Here is a 13,444-nt window from a genome sequence, read left to right on the forward strand (position 1 = left end):
AAGTTCGCGTATGCGAAAATTTACATATGTGAAAATTAGCATATACGAAATTAGCATACGCGCAAATTCGCAGATACGCAAATTAGCATATGCTAATTTTCGCATATGCGAATTTTTGCACGCCAGTCTGACACAGTAGTATTAGAGCCTTCTTTACACCACACAAGCTGGAAGCAGAGAGGGGTGATCACTGTGATGTGTACTGTGAAGAAAAAAAAAAAAAAAAAAACGAATATTCGTAATTACGAATATATAGCGCTATATTCGCGAAATTCGCGAATTCGCAAATATGCGATATTCGCGAATAATATTCGAATTGCGAATATTCGCGAGCAACACTACTTTCATATATTTGTACATTGTGATCAGATCGTTTCCTAAAATTACCAGTGGAAGCTAGGACTGGTCATAAATGTGTTGTCTCATAGACGGCAATGCATTTCCTTGTGAACTCAGTATAAATAATAGACTTGACATCTCTTTCTGCAGATACTGGAATCCGAATTTCTGCGGCAGAAACATCTGGTGTGGAAAGTCTGCCGTGTGAACAGTGCCTAAGTGAACAGCTTTTCTAATACATGTTTGCCATGTTAAAGCCATGTGCTAAAACCAATTAAAAAATGTGAACAAAATTTTAGAATTTTTTTAAAATTTATTTTAAAGGGGTACTCCACCCCTAGACATCTTATCCCCTATCCAAAGGATAGGGGATAAGATGTCTGATGGCGGGGGTCCCGCCGCTGGGGACCCCCGCATTCTACCATGCGGCACCCACGATCTTCCGTTCTCGTGGTTGGGATGGTATTAGCCTGAGGGCCTCCAGCGGTTCCGGAAGCAATTATTAGAAAATGGAAGACAAACAAGACTACTGATAATCTCCCTCAATCTGGGGCTCCACGCAAGATCTCACCCCGTGGTGTCAAATTGATAACAAGTATGGTGAGCAAAAATCTAAGAACCACATGGGGGGACCAAGTGAATGACCTGCAGAGAGCTGGAACCAAAGTAACAAAGGCTACCATCAGTAACACACTATTCCTCCAGGGACTCAAATCATGCAGTGCCAGATGTGTCCCCCTGCTTAGGCCAGTACATGTCTGGGCCCATCTTAAGTGTGCTAGAGAGCATTTGGATGATCCAGAAGAGTATTGGGGGAATGTTATATGGTCAGATGAATCCAAAGTAGAACTTTTTGGTAAATACTCAACTCGTTGTGTTTGGACGCTTGAAAGAATGCTGAGTTGCATCCAAAGAACACCATACCTACTGTGAAGCATGGGGGTGGAAACATCATGCTTTGAGGCTGTTTTTCTGCTAAAGGAACAGCATGATAATGATCCCAAACACACCGCCTGGGCAACGAAGGAGTAGCTTCGTAGGAAGCATTTCAAGGTCCTGGAGTGGCCTAGCCAGTCTCCAGATCTCAACCCCATAGAAAACCCTTGGAGGGAGTTGCAAGTCTGTGTTGCCCAGCGACAGCCCCAAAACATCACTGAACTAGAGGAGATCTACATGTAGAAATGGCCCAAAATACTAGCAACAGTGTGAGAAAACCTTGTGAAGACTTACAGAAAACGTTTGACCTCTGTCATTGCCAACAAAGGGTATATAACAAAGTATGAACTTTTGTTATTTACCAAATACTTATTTTCCACCATAATTTGCAAATAAATTCTTTAAAAATCAGACAATGTGATTTTATGGATATTTTTTCTCATTATGTCTCTCATAGTTGAGGTATACCTATGAGGAAAATAACATGCCTCCCTCATCTTTTTAAGTGGGAGAACTGGCACAATTGGTGACTGACTAAATACTTTTTGCCCCACTATATATATATATATATATATATATATATATATATATATATATATATATATATATATATATACAGTATGTGTGTGTGTAAAATAGTACTCAAAGTCTTTTATGTAGCGATGTAAAGCAGAACACAGCATAAGCAGCTGTATAACATCACAAACTAATCATTCTGCTAGTGATCTATAATTTCCATCTTCATTCAAGAACAACATATACACCAAAGGAACAAGACCATCACTTTTGGCTTTGCATGTGTCATTGCTCTAACAAAAAATTTACATTGGAATGTTTTATTCATGAACCTTAAATCTAATATCTGTGCTATGTTTAACTATAATGCAACTTAATATGTTGTTTCTATGATAACATTTACAATTATAGAAAGGGAAATCGTTTTGTAAAGGATACTTTACTTGTAAATCCCAGAGATCAACAACTTTTATTGAAGCAGAATGCAATCTTATCTGCAAATCTTCCAGGGCTCTTTATGTTGGATTTTCCTACATTATTACGTAGATGGCGCTTTGAAAAAGTAGTATAGATAGTTTTTTTTTTGTTTTTTTTGTTACAACACTTGGACTAAACAACTGCCCATATAGCCCTAAGCTGACTACATGGCAATGCAATATGCAGCCACTCAATACGAAAAAGCCAGATGGTTTCTGTATAAATTGGTCTCTTTGTATAAAAATGGTATACTGAATACTAAAATGGGAGTGTTGCTCTGCAAAAGACTGACCGAAGTATGTACATGTTGTCATAATTTATTTTTGCTCGTTTTCTGGGTTGTAAAATTCAGTAAAGCTGTGTTTTTACATTTAATTGGAACAAAAGTAGTAAAGCTTCTCATGGGATAGTATGTCTGAGCTTCTGTCATCAATGAGCTTAAACTGGCATCTTTGTTAGATTTATATAATGGCTGTAATATCTTAAAAGCAACACTTCCAAAAACAAAAATGAACATGCACAAAGACAGAAAGGAACAAAATGGCAGCAAAAAATTCAAAAAAACAGAGCCCAACCTACATAGGGGGTGTTGTGTAATAAAATCATACATGATTGTCCATGTAATCCCACATTTATAAAAATACATTAGAAGCCATTTGATGCGAAAACGCGTTTGGCGTAGGAGGTGAGAGGTACCTCATAGGTGCATTGGCCATGTATTATATACTATTTGTATAAGTAATATGTATGGTTCTTACCATGCTTCTTCGCACTTTATTACTGCAGTTATTACTATTAGCACATGTACAAGCTTTTAGAGATAGCATCATGTGTCTCTAGCAATGTCACTTTAGCATGTTACTTGGAAAATTTAATTTGTATTGCCCAACGTCCAGTTCTGGTGTGAGGTGCCGGGCAGGTAACTTCTTCAGACATTCAGCGCTGCTTCGGGCAAGCAGCACTAAATGCCGGTGTAATGAAGGAAACTGTGCCCTGTAGCGGAATGTGACCCTCCGCACAGGGACACTGTTTTCTGCTACCCTCCCTCAACTGTGTCCCTATGCGGAGGGTCACATTCCCCTTCAGGGCACAGTTTTCTTCATTACACAGTTAGGTTTCACTTACCCCGCCCTCCTCCGCGTCTCTGGTTGGCTGGCCGGCCCGAGTCTGAAGAAGGACGTTGCACATGTGACGTCCCTCCGCAGACCCGCAAAGGAGGACGTCAGTGACGTCACTCGTCAGGCCGACGCCGGAGAGGAGAATGCAGCGCAGGACTGGTAAGTGTGTCTATGTTTGTGTGCATGTGTGGGTGTCTGTCTGTCTGTCTGTGTGTGTGTGTGGGTGTCTGTCTGTGTGTGTGTGTATGTGTGTGTGAGTCCGGGGGGGGGGGGGGGGCCTGCTTCTACCTAATGTGGGGAACCTGCTTCTACCTAATATGGGAAACCTGCTACTATCTAATGTGGGGAACCTGCTACTACCTAATGTGAGGAACCTGCTTCTACCTAATATGGGGAGCCTGCTACTACCTAATGTGTGGAACCTGCTCCTACCTAATGTGGGGAACCTGCTATTACCTAATGTGGGGAACCTGCTTCTACCTTATGTGGGGAACCTGCTACTACTTAATGTGGGGAACCTGCTACTACCTAATGTGGGGAACCTGCTTCTACCTCATGTGGGGAACCTGCTTCTACCTAATGTGGGGAACCTCTTCTAACTAATGTGGGGAACCTGCTTCTACCTAATGTGGGGAACCTGCTGCTACCTAATGTGGGGAACCTGCGACTACCTAATGTGGGGTATCTGATTCTAACTAATGTGGGGAACCTGCTTCTACCTAATGTGGGGAACCTGCTTCTACCTAATGTGGGGAACCTGCTTCTACCTAATGTGGGGAACCTGCTACTACCTAATGTGGGGAACCTGCTACTACCTAATGTGGGAACCTGCTACTACCTAATGTGGGGAACCTGCTACTACCTAATGTGGGGAACATGCTTCTAACTAATGTGGGGAACCTGCTTCTACCTAATGTGGGGAACCTGCTTCTACCTAATGTGGGGAACCTGCTTCTACATAATGTGTGGAACCTGCTACTGCCTAATCTAGGGAACTATACTGCACCTAATGTGGGGTCCTCTACTGCCAACCTAATGTGGGGAACTGTACTGCACCTAATGTGGGGGAACTATACTGCACCTAATGTGGGGAACTATACGGCACCTAATGTGGGGGAACTATACTGCACCTAATGTGGGGGAACTATACTGCACCTAATGTGGGGAATTATACTGCCAACCTAATGTGGGGGAACTATACTGCATCTGATTAAGGGGGCAGGGGACTGGTGAAGGGGTACATGGGACTGATTAAGGGGACAGGGGCCTGATTAAATATAATAAATATATATTTGTCACAAAGATTTTTTTCCTCTTTGTGTACGTTTATGGGGGGGGGGGAGGGGGGCGCCACAAGGCTAGCTCGCACAGGCGCCTGAACACCTAAAGCCGGCCCTGGACATGTGACTCCTTGTTGGATTTGGTCTTTTGTAAGCACACATTTTATTATTAAATCTTACATTTCAAAAATCGATAGAGTGACAACAATGAACCATAGCTGATTAAATGAAACACTCACACTTTCACAGTCAGCGGGGCACTGAGAGGCAGGGGCTGGAACAGGTGGTATCTTGTTGTAGCTCGTTGCTCACCAGAATGGGTACTCAAAAAATTATATAAATTCAAATTAAATTAAATAAAAATTACATAAAAATTCTCTTCATTCTCTTCAATTTTGACGCCATATGGTCTCCCTGCTGCCACATGCAGATGCTCTGCGGCAGTGATTCAAATAGCGATGCCTGTAATCTGCATTTCATACTGCATAACTAGTATTATTTCACTAACACAGTACACTCCTTATGCATGTTAGGACAAGGCAAAGTGTTCTACACCCCTATTGAGTCTATAGGGTCTCCTCATGCTTCCGCCACCTCCACGCTGTGTCATTCAGCCATTATATGGTCTCCTCATACTGATGCCACCTCGAGGCTCTGTCATTGTGCCGCTCTGCGACAGTAATTCTAATATAGGTTTGCCGCAAATTTATTCGGACAGAACCAATTTTTTTCGGAAAATTGGGTGTATCGGCCGAATGAAATTTTTTCAAAAATTCACTCATTTCTAGTTGGCACAACTAGTTATTAGATCTGGGGGGGGGGGGGGGTTACATGGCTGATGTAGAATTTTAATAAATCCTTATCTTCAATAAATGGAGTGATGATTTGAAGGTTGCATTTTGAATTTATGAGTGTTGTTTTTAAAATAAGTTGAATGGTCTCAAAGTCTAATGTTGCTTTAGGTAATTTTTGCTTCAGATATGCTGATATGTGTGACACAAGGAATGAAACTATTGCTGACTATTATGTAACATTATGTATCCTTTTTAACCCGTTAAGGACCCAGCCCATTTTTACCTTAAGAACCAGGGCATTTTTTGCACATCTAACAACTGCCACTTTAAGCATTAATAACTCTAAGATGCTTTTACTTTTCATTCTGATTCAGAGATAGTTTTTTCGTGACATATTCTACTTTATGTCAGTGGTAAATTTTTGTCGATACTAGCATCATTTCTTGGTGAAAAATTCCAAAATTTTATAAAAAAATTTGACAATGTTACATTTTTTTTTTACTTCGAAACTCTCTGCTTATAAGGAAAATAGACATAACAAATAAATTATATATTGATTAACATACAATATGTCTACTTTATATTTTCATCATAAAGTTGACATGTTTTTACTTTTGGAAGACATCAGAGGGCTTCAAAGTTCAGTAGCAATTTTCCAATTTTTCACAAAATTTTCAAAATCGGAATTTTTCAGGGATCAGTTCAGTTTTGAAGTGGATTTGAAGGGCCTTCATATTAGAAATGCCCCATATATGACCCCATTATAAAAACTGCATCCCTCAACGTATTCAAAATGACATTCAGAAAGTGTGCTAACTCTTTAGGTGTATCACAGGAATAGCAGCAAAGTGAAGAAAATTCTAAATCTTAATTTTTTACACTCGCATGTTCTTGTAGACCCAGTTTTTCAAATTTTACAAGGGAGAAAAAGCCCCCAAAATTTGTAACCCAATTTCTCTTGCGTAAGGAAATGCCTCATATGTGTATATCAAGTGTTCGGCTGGTGCAGTAGAGGTCTCAGAAGGGAAGGAGTGACAGTGGGATTTGGGGAGCAATTTTGAAATGGTTTTGGGGGATATGTCACATTTAGGAAGCCCCTATGGTGTCAGAACAGCAAAAAAACAAAACAACATAGCATACTATTTTGGTAACTAAACCCCACAAGGAACGTAACAAAGGGTACTGTCACGATGCCGGCTGGCAGGAGGTGGATCCTCTGTGCCAGAGAGGGATTGGCGTGGACCGTGCTAGTGGACCGGTTCTAAGTCACTACTGGTGTTCACCAGAGCCCGCCGCAAAGCGGGATGGTCTTGCTGCGGCGGTAGTGACCAGGTCGTATCCACTAGCAACGGCTCAACCTCTCTGACTGCTGAAGATAGGCGCGGTACAAGGGAGTAGACAGAAGCAAGGTCGGACGTAGCAGAAGGTCGGGGCAGGCAGCAAGAATCGTAGTCAATAAGGCAATAGCAGGAGGTCAAGTACACAGTATGGACAAACACAGTAACGCTTTCACTAGGCTCTAAGGCAACAAGATCCGGCAGGGGAGTGCAGGGGCAGAGATCAGATATAGTCTGGGAGCAGGTGGAAGCCAATGAAGCTAATTGGGCCAGGCACCAATCATTGGTGCACTGGCCCTTTAAGTCTCAGGGAGCTGGCGCGCGCGCGCCCTAGAGAGCGGAGCCGCGCGCGCCAGCACATGACAGCGGGGGACCGGGACAGGTAAGTGACCTGGGATGCGATTCGCGAGCGGGCGCGTCCCGCTGTGCGAATCGCATCCCCGACGGCCAAGACAGTGCAGCGCTCCCGGTCAGCGGGACCGACCGGGGCGCTGCGGAGAGAGAGACGCCGTAAGCGCTCCGGGGAGGAGCGGGGACCCGGAGCGCTAGGCGTAACAGGTACAGACAGACTTTACACCCCACAGGTGTTTGATGACTTTTCGTTAAAGTCGGATGTGTTGTGCGCCCGCAGATCACTTTACACCCACATATGGGGTAGTTCCGTACTCAGGTGAAATTGCATTACAAATTTTGGGGGGTCTTGTTTTCCTTTTACTATCCCAAAAAAAGTGTACACTAACATGCTGGTGTAGACCCCAACTTTTCCTTTTCGCAAGGAGTAAAAGGAGAAAAAGCCCCCCAAAATTTGTAATGCAATTTCTCCTGAGTATGGAAATACCCTATACACTAAACTCTTGCCTTGAAATACAACAGGGCTCCAAAGCGAGAAAGCACCATGCACATTTTAGGCCTATTTTGGGGATTTGCATCCGCTAACAAAATACCCAAACAGGACATCTCCAGCTGTTGCAAAACTCCCAGCTTGCTTTGACAGTCAGTGGCGGTCCGGCAATACTGAGAGTTGTTGTTTTTCAACAGCTGGAGGCTCTGTTTTGGAAACAGTGCAGTACAAGACGTTTTTTTTTTTTATTGGAGGGGGGAGAGGAGGGATAAAACACTAGATATACACCCACTTACACAGTCCCCCCGACTGTGTAAGAGGTTGTTTATGTAGTGTTTTATCCTTTATTTTATGTAGTGTAGTGTTTTTAGGGTACATTCACAGGGGCGGGGGTTTACAGTGAGTTTCTGGCTGGGAGTTTGAGCTGCGGTGGAAAATATGCTGCATCTCAACCTTGCAGGAGAAAACTTGCTGTAAACCCGCCCGTTTGAATCTATCCTGTACATTCACATGGGGGAGGGGACCTCCAGTTGTTGCAAAACTACAACTCCCAGCAAGCACTGACAGACCATACAGGGGGGATCAAAAGTTTGGGCACCCAAGGTAAAAATTTGTATTAATGTGCGTAAAGAAGCCAAGGAAAGATGGAAAAATCTCCAAAAGTCATCAAATAACAATTAGACATTCTTATAATATGTCAACAAAAGTTAGATTTTATTTCAATCATTTACACTTTCAAAATAACAGAAAACAAAACGTTTGGGCATGCTGCAGAATTCATACCATGCACTGCCACCTTTGCAAAGCTGAGACCTGCAAGTGTCATGGATTGTTCTCAATCATCATCTGGGAAGACCAGGTGATGTCAATCTCAAAGGTTTTAAATGCCCAGACTCATCTGACCTTGCCCCAACAATTAGCACCATGGGTTCTTCTAAGCAGTTGTCTAGAAATCTGAAACTGAAAATAGTTGACGCTCACAAAGCTGGAGAAGGCTATAAGAAGATAGCAAAACAATGTAAATATCCTCTGTTCGGAATGTAATTTAGAAAAGGCAGTCATCAGGAACAGTGGAAGTTAAAGGATCGGGAGCCCCTGGGACAGCATCGGGAGCGGTGAGGACACGGTCCGGAGCGGCGGGGACAGGTGAGTATAACTTCCTATACTTTACATTGCACGAATCCCTCAACATACCATGGATTCGACAAACGATGGATCGTTTGGAACAAATTACCATCATATGTTAAGGGACCACTGTATTATAAGAATGTCTAATCTGTAATTTAATGCCTTTTGGAGATTTTCCATCTTCCCTTGGCTTCTTTATGCACATTAATACAAATTTTTACCTGGGGTGCCCAAACTTTTGATCCCCACTGTACATGCTTGGAATTGTTGTTATGAAACAGCTGGAGTCACATTGGATGCGCAACACTGAGAGTTTGTTACTTAAAGGGGTTATACACCATAAGGCGATTTTAGTACGTACCTGCCAGACAGTAATGGACATGCTCAGGAAAGATCTGCACTTGTCTTGGGGCTAAATGGCTATGTAGTGAGATTACCATAATGTTTCAGTTTTTTTTTTTTTACTACAAATCCCATAATTCCATTTTCCTCCCTCCCACACATCAGCCACCCCACCCATTGAAACATAAATGAGCTGCATCCATTCAAAAGACCTTTGGTTTTCAATCAGGGGGCCTACAGCTGTTGCATTAGTTTGCAGATTGATCTCCCTACCACCAAGTGATCGCTCCACCCATTGAAGCAGACAGGCTACCTGTCATCAGCTGACTAGTAAGTCAGGTCTCGGCCGCATTGCAACCTGGGAAAAATATGAGACAATAGTCATTTTGTATGCTGCTAAAAATAAATATTGGGGTGAAAATCACATAAGAATGGTGAGAAAACCGTCACACAAAGGTACAGATTATATGTTATGAACTACACTAACTTTACAGCCCCTGTAGCATAGTCAAATAAAAAAAAAATCCTGGAATCCCCCTTTAACTCAGTGTTTCACAACCAATGGGCCTCCAGCTGTTGCTAAACTAGAACTCCTAGCATGTACAGTCTCTCAGTTCATGCTGGGAGTTGTATTTTTGCAACAGCTGGAAGCACACTGGTTGCAAAACACTGAGATAGGACACAAACACTGTTTCACTACCAATGTGTCTCCAGCTGTTGCAAAACTTCAACACTCGGCATGCATTGACAGTCGAAGGGCATGCTGAGAGTTGTTTTGCAACAGCTGGAGGCACACTGCTACAACTCCCAGCATGCCCTTTGTTAGTCTGTGCATGCTGGGAGTTGTTTTCATAGAAAAAATTTGCCTCCAGCTGTTGCATAACTTCAACCCCCAGCATGCACAGACTATCAAAGGACATGTTGGGAATTGTAGTTGGGACTCCAGCTGTTGCAAAACTACAACTCCCAGCATTCTGTGCATGCTGAGCATGCTGAGAGTTGTTGCTAAGCAACAGCAGGAGGTGAACATGCCTCACCTCCTGCTGTATCCTGGCATTGGGACAGCCACCGCTGCTGCCACTGCTCCTGCCGCCAGGACCACCACCGCCGCTCCTGAGGGGACCCCCGACGGCCCAGGGAGAGGTAAGAGACCTCTGCCGGCTCTTAGCGCCGCCCCGGTCGCCGCCATGATCACCGCCCAGCAGGGAAGTGATTGGTTGTTCATTCCACACATTAGCCCCCCCACACATTGAAGCATACCTGGAACAATTCCCTGCAGCCCTGTGGAGAATGATCTTCTTCGCACCCATACGTTGTTCCTGCACATTGAAGTAGCCAGGTTACCGTCAAACACCTTACTAGTGATGTAATGCCTTGGGCCACACTGCAACCTAGAAAGACCTGAGATGATGTTAAAATAAACATTGGGGCAAAAATCACTTAAGAATTGCAAGGCCAGCCATGAAACACAGGTACGGACACTATATCATGAACCACTAAGAACAAATTCCTGGAATACCCCTTTAATGAAACAGGGGTATTAAAAAATCCTGTTGGTTATCTAAAAATAATTAAATCAGTGATTTGTTTTTAACTTATCAAATACAGCAGCGTTTGCCAACTAGTGTCTTGGAAAAACACACAGAGATGGTGTGTGGGAATGTAATAGCAGTACAAGAAAATGATGCGAGAATGAAAGCCATGTATCTGGAAGTTAATTTAGGAATAAGCCTTTACAATTGATTATATCTTTAATAGCATTTTCCCATTCATTATTGTGGCTCAAATCAGTATATCATAATTGAAAATGACTTTAACTATATGTGGCCATACACTTTCAATAACTGTCGGCTGAATGTACGGTCAGCTGACCGTTTTCTCTTCCGACCTCCCCATGCACAAAAATGTTCAGCTTGGTTGTTTACTCATGTTTCCTCTATGAAGAAGCCAGACAGACAGCCAGACAGCTTTGGAGCCAGCTTATCCCTTTTAGTGCAGTAGAGAAAGGAAGTTACCATCCCATATATCTGACTCTTCTCCTCAGGACATCATCTGTTAGGGGAGAGTCAGGAGACCGTTATTTATTATATAAGTCAGTGCGTTTAATCGTCTTTAGTTTATGTGTCATGCAAGGCAGGGATATATTTCACGCTGAACACACTTTTCCTGCCTTCACTAGAGACCCAATTGACCCGGAATCGCCGACATGGGGGGGTCTCAGGACCCCCAGGAGTTTGCACAGGTCGTACGCCCTGGGTCCTTTAGGGGTTAAAGGAATTAAGAATCATCAGCTGCATGAAGGAATTTTTAAAACAGTACTAGGACATCTAAACTGTCAATCAAGCACTTACAGTAAGCTTGAGTACTCCAATAGACTTTTTTGGGCAGCATGTAATCTGATTCTTCAATGATCTGCTGGCATGTATTGTAAACGAGTATATTGAAGCAACAGTGCCTATTTAAACATTTATATGAGTTGTGGATTATTTCAAGATTATTCTAGATTATTTTTCCTTTTTTTTTTTTTTTTCCAATGTACCATTTTAAAAACTGAGCCATTCATTTTGTTTTAGCTCCAGAATAATAGTAATAATAATAATAATAATAATAATAATAATAATAACAATAATGCAATAATGTCTTCTTTTGAGAATTGTATATTGGATCAACCATTTATTTATGAAGCACCTGTATGTTATGGATTAGGGTGAACTTTTCCAGATGTTGTTTCATTCCTGCCATACAACAAAAGGACCCTTTCTAAATAATTCCTTTTGCATTTCAGTTTCTAATGCACATTAGAATTCACAGAAAGACAATCAATGTCAATAAAGTGAAGTGAAATGTGTGAATAATTTTATAATAAAACCAAACAAATAGGAAAAGAGATATAAAAGACAAGTCTATTGTGCTGTATCACATCATGTTGTAAAGATCCACTTTAATAGGTCATTAACTAATTGCATCAAGCAGGATGTTGCATTGATGTATTGATGAACGGAGATTGATTCTGAACAATGAAAAGATATAGTAAACAATTTATATCTGTATAAAATAGAACAGCTGTCTGAGATGTCACATAAAGACTTTTATCATATGTTCTTTTATCTTCACATAAAAAGTTAAAAGACGGTTGAGAAGGAAAAGACAGACTATTATGCATTTAAAATGTTAAGACAACAACTTGCTATAACACTTATACTAGCATTGCCCAATTATTTGCTTAACATTATTATTATTAAAATTCATTTTGTGCCTTTTTCGTTTCATGTAAATTATTTTAGCATGATAACAGAATTTAGTGTTTACAATAACATAATGACTTTACTTTAGTATTTATAATTCATATGCAAAGCTGTGTTGTTGTTTTTTTTGCTTTTTTGCTTTTAGCAGTTTTTAACTAAGAATTGGTGGCAAAATCATCATGATTATCCATTTGTTAGGAAAATAGATACAAATTTAATTGACTGTTCATTTATCAAACTGATCAATAATTCTGAAGGACATCCATAGAATCAAGGGGGTTATTCACCATAAGATACTTTTAGTACTTACCTTCCAGACAATAATGGACATGCTTAGGAAGGATTCCTGCTTTACTTGGGTCTAAATGAGTGTTTTGTGAGTTCACCACAAGCTGCTGCTTTTTCTTGTGAAATAGATATTTCCTGTTTGAGTCCCCTTCCTCCAACTACAAGTCCCAGGATCCCTTGCTTGTAAGTGTGAGGTTACTTTTCTCCCTCCCACACATTCGCCACCCCACGTATTGAAGCATACCTGGAACAATTCCCTGCAGCCCTGTGGAGAACAATCTCCCCCAAATTTAGCCGTTGTTCCTGCAGATTGAAGTAGACAGGTTCCCGTCCAACACCTGACTAGTGATGTAATGCCTTGGGCCTCACTGCAGCCTAGAAATACCTGAGATGATAGTCATTTTGTATGCTGTTAAAAATAAACATTGAGGCAAAAATGACTTAAGAATTGCAAGACCAGCCATCAAACACAGGTACGGATGGACACTATATCATGAACTACTAAGAACAAATTCCCGGAATACCCCTTTAATTAAACTGGGGTATTTAAAAGTCATGTTGGGTAGCTAAAAATAATTAAATCAGGGATTTTTTTAAACTTCCAGCTAGTGTCTTGGAAAACACACAGAGATGGTGTGTGGGAATGTTATATAGCAGTACAAGAAAATTATCCAAGAATGAAAACCATATATTTGGAAGTTAATTTAGGAATAAGCCTTTACAATTGACCATGTCTTTAATAAGCATTTTCTCATTTATTATTGTGGCTCAAATCAGTATATCATAATTGACAGTCGCTGACA

At 41.4% G+C, this 13,444-nt stretch overlaps 1 long non-coding RNA gene across 2 annotated transcripts in view; it reads right to left on the reverse strand.

The window, feature by feature from the left end:
• The window catches only part of LOC130356763 (uncharacterized), a 76,879-nt gene extending 63,720 nt beyond the window's left edge, over positions 1 to 13,159 (reverse strand). The window contains exons 1-3 of one of the 2 annotated variants that reach the window (XR_008888986.1): positions 12,886 to 13,159; positions 10,369 to 10,509; positions 8,415 to 8,598 (exon numbers count right to left, since the gene is read on the reverse strand). This is a non-coding gene — a long non-coding RNA (uncharacterized LOC130356763). Of the gene's footprint in view, positions 1 to 8,414; positions 8,599 to 10,368; positions 10,510 to 12,885 lie in introns of those variants that run through there. The other variant, XR_008888983.1, reaches the window with a different exon arrangement.
• Positions 13,160 to 13,444: the final 285 nt, after the last annotated feature.

The sequence above is a fragment of the Hyla sarda genome, chromosome 1 (assembly GCF_029499605.1).
Source record: "Hyla sarda isolate aHylSar1 chromosome 1, aHylSar1.hap1, whole genome shotgun sequence".
Classification (NCBI taxonomy): Eukaryota; Metazoa; Chordata; class Amphibia; order Anura; family Hylidae; genus Hyla; species Hyla sarda.